The following is a 7,389-nucleotide window of genomic DNA, read 5'->3' as shown; positions in this document are numbered from 1 at the left end:
ATATATATATATATATATATATATATATATATATATATATATGTATGTATGTATGTATATGTATATATTTGGCAACTATTTTGCACACACTCACACACACACGTATGTATGTATGTATATATGTATATATGTATGTATGCATGGATAGCAATTACCATCGCATGTCTAACTGTCAAACTCTCCAGATTCAACTCAACTTACATAGTTATGGCTAATCTCTGAGTGTGTCCGTACGTGTGCGCGTGCGTGTGTGCGCGCGTGTGTGTGCGCTTACCGCTTACCAGCGTGCGTGCGCGTTTATGTTCCGTCTTTTTTGTTTATTCTTTTTCATATTTTGCGTCTAAGTTACTTCTCACATGGTTTCTTCCTCCCCCCCTAACCATTGTCTCTTCCTCTCTCTCTTCTTTCTCCTCCCATCATTCGTTTCCTACATCATTATCCGCCATCTCTCCAGACCAATTAACGATCAGGAAGACGGATGGCGGCGGCGGCCATGATGATTGACGTAAAATAGAAACTCGGGGACGCATAACTAGGTTGGGCTAACAAAATGAAGTATAAAAGTTGCTGCCGCAGATATGGTATTGTCATCACCGTCGTCGTCATCGTCATCATCATTACTCGTTCTCGTCGTCGTCATCATCATCATCATCATCATCATCATCATCATCATCATCATCATCATCATCATTATCGCCGTCGTCATCACCATCATCATCATTATCATACCGTTCCCACCACCACCACTACCACCACCACCACCATCCACCACCATCACTTTTTTCCACAAAGCCTTAGGGTGAATGCTGCTGCGTATATTGAGGTTCTGGATAAAGCTGTTAAGCCTTGGATCAACAGTGCATGCAATGGAAGGCCTTATGTCTTTCAACAAGATTCTGCACCTTCACAGAAGGCTCAAATGACGCAAGAATGAATGGCCGACAACTTGCATGATCACTTCACCCCCAACGTTTGGCCTAATTCTCCAAATCGATCGTATCAACTGGAACGCTGGTCGTCGTAACCGATGGAGAGCCATGCCCCAGACCAACTCTGATTAAAGTGAGCGTTCTTGTCGTGACCATCACGTCATTTTTTCGCATTCACAGTGTATATTGGAACTTAAAATTTCCTAACGTGGGTGTAAAATGCGATTTAAAGAAAATTTAGCTGTTATTTATGTCATGTCGGGTTAACCAAACAGAAGTTTTCTTCTTAAAGAAGAATGAGCTAAGCGTTTTTCTATAGGACCAATTAATTAAGAAGAGCTAGACTCATTATAGAGGACTAATTAATTGAGAGGAGCTAGACCTCTTTATAAAAGACCAATTAATTTCGAAGAACAAGCATTCTACTCAGAGGATCACCAGTTCAAAGAATTCAAAGATAATTAATTGCTGACGACTAATTCCTAATGAGGCAAGTATGTTTCTTAATTAGAGACGGGTCTCCTTCTTAATTTGCGAAAATGAAGAGTAAAGGTATATTATATATATGTGCGTATATTAATATATACATGTAAATACACAGAAAAAATATTAACAGAGTTAATCAGGCGTGGATGTTTAGGAAAAAGTTCACTTCCCGAGCAGATGGGTCTGTCCTTAGTCCCATAGCGTGGCTTGTAAGTAAGAAGTTGCTTCCCAACCATGTGGTTCCGAGTTCAGTTCCACTGCGTAACACCTTGGGTAAATGTCTTCAGCTATAGCAATGGGGCGACCAAAACCATGTGAGTGGATTTGACAGACAGAAACTGAAAGAAGTCCGTCGTGTGTGTGTGTGGGTCTGTGTGTGTGTGTGTCTGTGTGTGTGTTTGTCCCCACCCACCGTTTGACAACCAGTGTTGGTATGTTAATTTCCCCGTAAAATAGCGGTTCGGCAAAAGAACCGATAGATTAAGCATCCGGCTTTAAAAAATAAGTCTTGGGGGTCTTTTCAGTCGATGAAGAATTCTTCAGGACGGTGCCCAAGCATGGCCCTTGTCTAATGACTGAAGTAAGTTAAGTATAAAAGGCAAAAAAAACAAAAACAATGAGGGAATCTCTACTAGCTAGAAACAGCAATGAAATCTTCCTCAAATCACGCATTGTATCTCAGAAAAAAGAAAATGATACGATGGATAATATCGTTAGGCATTCTCCGCACATACACAAAGCGTAGATGACGAGAAGGTCACGGCTGGAATAGACTGATTTCGGGCTGAAGAGCTATGAAAGATCATACACATTCAAAGACACACACACACACACACACACACACACACACACACACACACACACACACAAGCATTCATACATTTACACACACACACACACACACACTTCCATCCTGCTATCTATCCATCCATCCGTCTGTCCGCTGCCTGCCTGCCTGCCTGCCTGTCTGTCTATCTATCTAAATGTGTGTGTGTGTGTGTTTGCGTTTTTAAAAATTGAGCAACAACAACATCAAAAACAACTACCAGTCCACGACAATGACCCGACGTTGTCGGTCGGCCTGCTGGAAACGCTGCCAAACTTCTCTCCTACCACACTCTACCACTATAAAAAAAGAAGGAGGTAGTGGTGGCTGAAGGGAGGGAAACAGATTCAATATCATAATCCTAAATTCCATAAGCATGGAAATGAATGAAATAGATGAATAAACCGATGGAATGATCACGACTGGTTTGCCTTTGGTCATAGGTTACATAGGTTAGCTCTTGCGGGACTCATCGGAGGTGAAACACGAGCAAACATCGAAAACAAACCACAGCAGCAATAACGGCTACAACACCGACAAGAGGAAGAAGAAGAAGAAGAAGAAGAAGAAGAAGAAGAAGAAGAAGAAGAAGAAGAAGAAGAAGAAGAAGAAGAAGAAGAAGAAGAAGAAGAAGAAGAAGAAGAAGAAGAAGAACAACAACAACAACAACAACAACAACAACAACAAACAACGAGTTAAAGGTATAAAGAGACGATTTTCTTTAACAGGTTTCTTATCAACAAAGCCATTTCCGGTAACGTGATAGAATTTTAAGAGATCTAAAAATGAAAAAAAAAAAGCTAGGATCCTGTCCATCCCACTGAAAAGGTGGATGAGAAAATGCAAATCAACAGGTGTCACTGGATGTTGTAGTGTGTTGTTAAATGTCACTAGGTGTCGCTCAAATTCTAATCTTCCTTCTTCCCGCCCCCCGTCATCATGTACAGGTTTTCAAGTACTGGTCGGGTAGCTCGTTCTTCCGATTAGGCAAATACATTCACAAACACACGGGCCAAAACACACACACACACACTCTTTCTCTCTCTCACACACACCTAAACACCGACAAACATACGTACCAGCATACACAACACATCCACACATATTCACATCCACACATATACACGTACACACACACACACACATACACACACAGTCGCTCGCATATATACTCGTGCACATATTTATACACATATACACGCGCAAGCACAAAGCCACACACTCTCACATGCCCAAACACACACACACACACTAGCATATACAACACATTTGCACACACTCATATACATACACATATACGCCTACAAACATGCACACGCACACACGCTCAAGCACACAAACACTGATATACACAAATGCGCCAGCATACATACATACACACATATACAAATATACACACACACACACAAAAACACACCGCACATGCATAGATGCTGACACACACACACATTCACACGCTGCTTATATATGCACGGACTCATACAAACACACACAGCCCCTACAAACACCACACCTACACAAACTCACACACACACACACACACACACACACAAGACACGAGGTTCTTCCTATCCCAAAAGGAAGACTGACACGATCCCTCACCTGGGGTTTGTGTAACGGTGGTTGTAGGTCCTTCCTAACATGTCACCTGTCCACTCCACTAGTTTCACACTCCGAATAAAAGAGGACAGCTTTGAACTATCGCGTTACATTGATTGAGAACGCTGCTGTTGTTGTTGTTGTTGTTGTTGTTGTGGAAGTGGTGGTGGTGTTATTGGCGGTGGTAGTAGCAGGAGTAGCGATGGCAGTGGTGGAGTTATTGGTGGTGTTGATGCTGGTTGTGTGATGTGGGTTGTGGTGATGTTAGCTTTACGTGGTACTCACAGACCTAGGTTTCTGGATGTTATCCGACCTCAGTGTGAGATAATCACCATCTAGCGACGAAAGCTATCTCTACTCGCAAATGTTATATATTCTTTAAGCGACACACCATCGCTGATCCTGTGTCGAAAAAAATACAGCATGCTTTAAATCTCGGAGCGAGAGAAATATAGTAACAGTACCGGGTAGTAATGTTTATATGCCAACATAACATGGCAGTCCTGTAAAGGACGATGTTACTGTTGTTTTAGCCCCAGGAAAACATCTTTTCCAGATGCCTAACGACACACAGTCTGTGTCCGTGTATAGCATTTGCTGTATTTCTCTCGCTCAGAGATTTAAAACATGCTTTTCTCGATACGAGACCAGCGACTGTGTCGCTTAAAGAATATGTAGTATTTGCGAGTGGAGATAGCTTTTGTCACTAGCTTGTGATTGTCTCACACTGAGGACGGATGACATTCAGAAACCTCGGTCTGTGAGTATCACGTAAGGCTAGCGATGGGAGCGATGACCTCCCTTGCAAATGCTATATACGGACACTGACTGTGTGTCGTTAGCCAGCTGGAAAAGATGTTTTCCTGGAGCTAAAACAACGGTACATCGTCTTTTACAGGACTGCCACGTTATGCTGACATATAAACATTACTATCCGGTATTGTTACTGTTTTTCTCTCGCTCAGAGATTTAATATATATGTGTGCGTGTGTGTGTGTGTGTGTGTGTGTGTGTGTGTGTGTGTGTGTGTGTGTGTGTACACCTATATATACATTATGCTCGTATCTTAGTATTTGTGTTTGTCCCTCACCACCATGTGTTTGTTTGTTTGTTTACGTCTCAGTAACTTCGATTTGTTCAACTGAGCTCTGCAAAACGGCACCATAGCATGCCGCAATCCAATAACCAAAACTACGTAGTTTGCCGAGCGAATATCTTCTTCACCACACGGCCATGCCTGAGCCTAGAGAACCCGGCACCCTCGCCACCGCCGCTGCCCTCGTTGATGCCGTTGTATCTCATAAGAACGCTGTCGTGCATACATAACTATAATTTACGTTTGATGCATCTGGTTATTGTTAACCAAATATTTACATTGAGAATCCGGAATTCTCAAAGTAAGTAAATAAATAAATATAAACGGTAAGTAGAATTGGAATTTTCTACGAGATCAACCTTTTAGTAAAGGTGAGGCAGGGGTCGATAATGTGCTATTTTTTAAATATGTAAATCTTTCTTAAAGTTCAACCGATGACTAGACTATTCTTGTTTTAAGTAAACAACACTGCATTAGAAAAAACGAACGCTGTTGCACACATCTGATGCTGGTTTGATTTCTTCTAACCAAGCAGAAAAGTTTGGAACTTTGTCAGCTTTTCTTCTCTTGAAGATGATTTCTCTAATGAAAAGAATTTAAAATTTTGAATCATAATATTTTTGGTGAAATATAAAGGAAGTGGGGAGATGCAAGAAGGAAAAATATAAACGAACAAAGAAAAGGGAAATGAGAATATGCGTTGCTAATGCTTTTTTGACCTTGCAGACAAAACAGCTCAGAGTGGCTGTTCGGTCTGCTAAAAATAGAAGCTGATTAACGATGAAACCAGTTGAGTACGGGGGTTGATGTAATCGATTTATGCCCCCTCCAATATAGTACTAACTGTGCATAATCGAGTGGGTGACGATGAAAGTGGCCTCTGCTGCTGCTGCTGCTACTACTACTACTACTACTACTACTATTACTACTACTACTACTGAGCCTTCTGCTGCTGACGGTGCTGCAGCGAGTCAACGAGAGGGTCTACGTCGTTGCTCAATTTGATTGACACAACAACCAAATCTCTCCAATTACACTCTCTTCTCTCATCAAAATAGGAGAAAGAAAGAGGCATGACACATTAGACAAATAGTAGACGAAGATGAACTACGCCTGCAAAATAAATAAATAAATAAATAAAAATAAAAGGAATGGTCACGGTTAGAACGTCTTTGATTATCGACGTGCCTGTTCGATCAGGGTCGACCAGGATGGCGGTAAATAACAACAATAATTACTACTACTGCTGCTGCTGCTGCTGTAACAATATCAGGAGGATAAAACAAAAGACAGGTTTTAAAAAAAATAAATGGAAATCCACTCGGTATGCTCTTCAGTAAGTGAAGGAGAAATGCTGTTTCGAGAACCGCCATAGCTTACGATTCTGACGTAATTTTTCATCTTCTCCCATCTCCCTCTTTCTCTCTCTTTACCTATATCTTTGTCTCTTCCTCTCTCTCTCTCTCCCTCCGTCCCCCTATCTCTGTTTGTCTTTCTGTCTGTCTATTTATTTGTCTGTCTGTCTGTCTCACTCTCAAGCACCCACCCACACTACCCTGCTCATCCATAAGTGAAAAGAAATATGTTAATAAAACAATATTCATATTTCTTTGTTCGGTTGACATTGTCGTCTGTCCTTCCATTTCTAAAACGCGTTCATCGTCTGCTTCTCTCCCGCCCTAAACACACGCATATATTCATATTTTAACACCTCCCCCACTAAGAAGAAGCAAAAAAAAAAAAAAATAATAATAAATAAATCAACATATTTTTTAAACCGTTTTTATTTCTCCCTTTTCCTTCTTCCCACCACCACCACCACCACCACCATCACCATTTCTATTGTTTTATTTCATTTTATTGTTTGTTCACATTTTCTGCTGATTTTATTTTTTTTACTTTGTCCCCTGTTTTCACTCCCCTACAAACAACCATCTTAGCCGATGCTTTCTCAAACTTCGGCTTTTCTCCCTCGTTTAGTATCATTATTATGGCAGAATCGTTACCGCCGTGGATAAAATGCCTTGTGGTTTTTCTTCCGGCTCTTTACGTTCTGAGTTCAAATGCCGACGAGATCCACTTCGTTTTTCATCCTTTCGAAGCCTTTTACCTTTTACCTGTTTTTGTCAATAGACTACGGCCACGCTGGAGTGCCTTCAAGATTATTGACTACAAGAGAAAAGCGCTTAATCTCTTACCATTGGCTCACAGAACTTAAGGAAAAATGGTAAGTATCAAGGAGTACCGTAATAGAAAGGCAAATAGAAATTTAAGGGCACCGCCTCCAGCAAAAATGATAAGAAAATGGAGAAAACAAGCACAAACAATTGCAGTGTGTTTTTTTTTTAAGAAAAAAAAACAGAAGAATAAAAGAGGAAAACGTAAATTTCATTGTCTAACCACACATAGGACAAAACTTGAGGGTGAATTTATCAAGGAACATGATGATAAAT

Source organism: Octopus bimaculoides, chromosome 20 (assembly GCF_046866305.1).
Source record: "Octopus bimaculoides isolate indiv1 chromosome 20, ASM4686630v1, whole genome shotgun sequence".
NCBI lineage: Eukaryota > Metazoa > Mollusca > Cephalopoda > Octopoda > Octopodidae > Octopus > Octopus bimaculoides.
Note: the sequence above shows the minus strand (reverse complement) of the source record.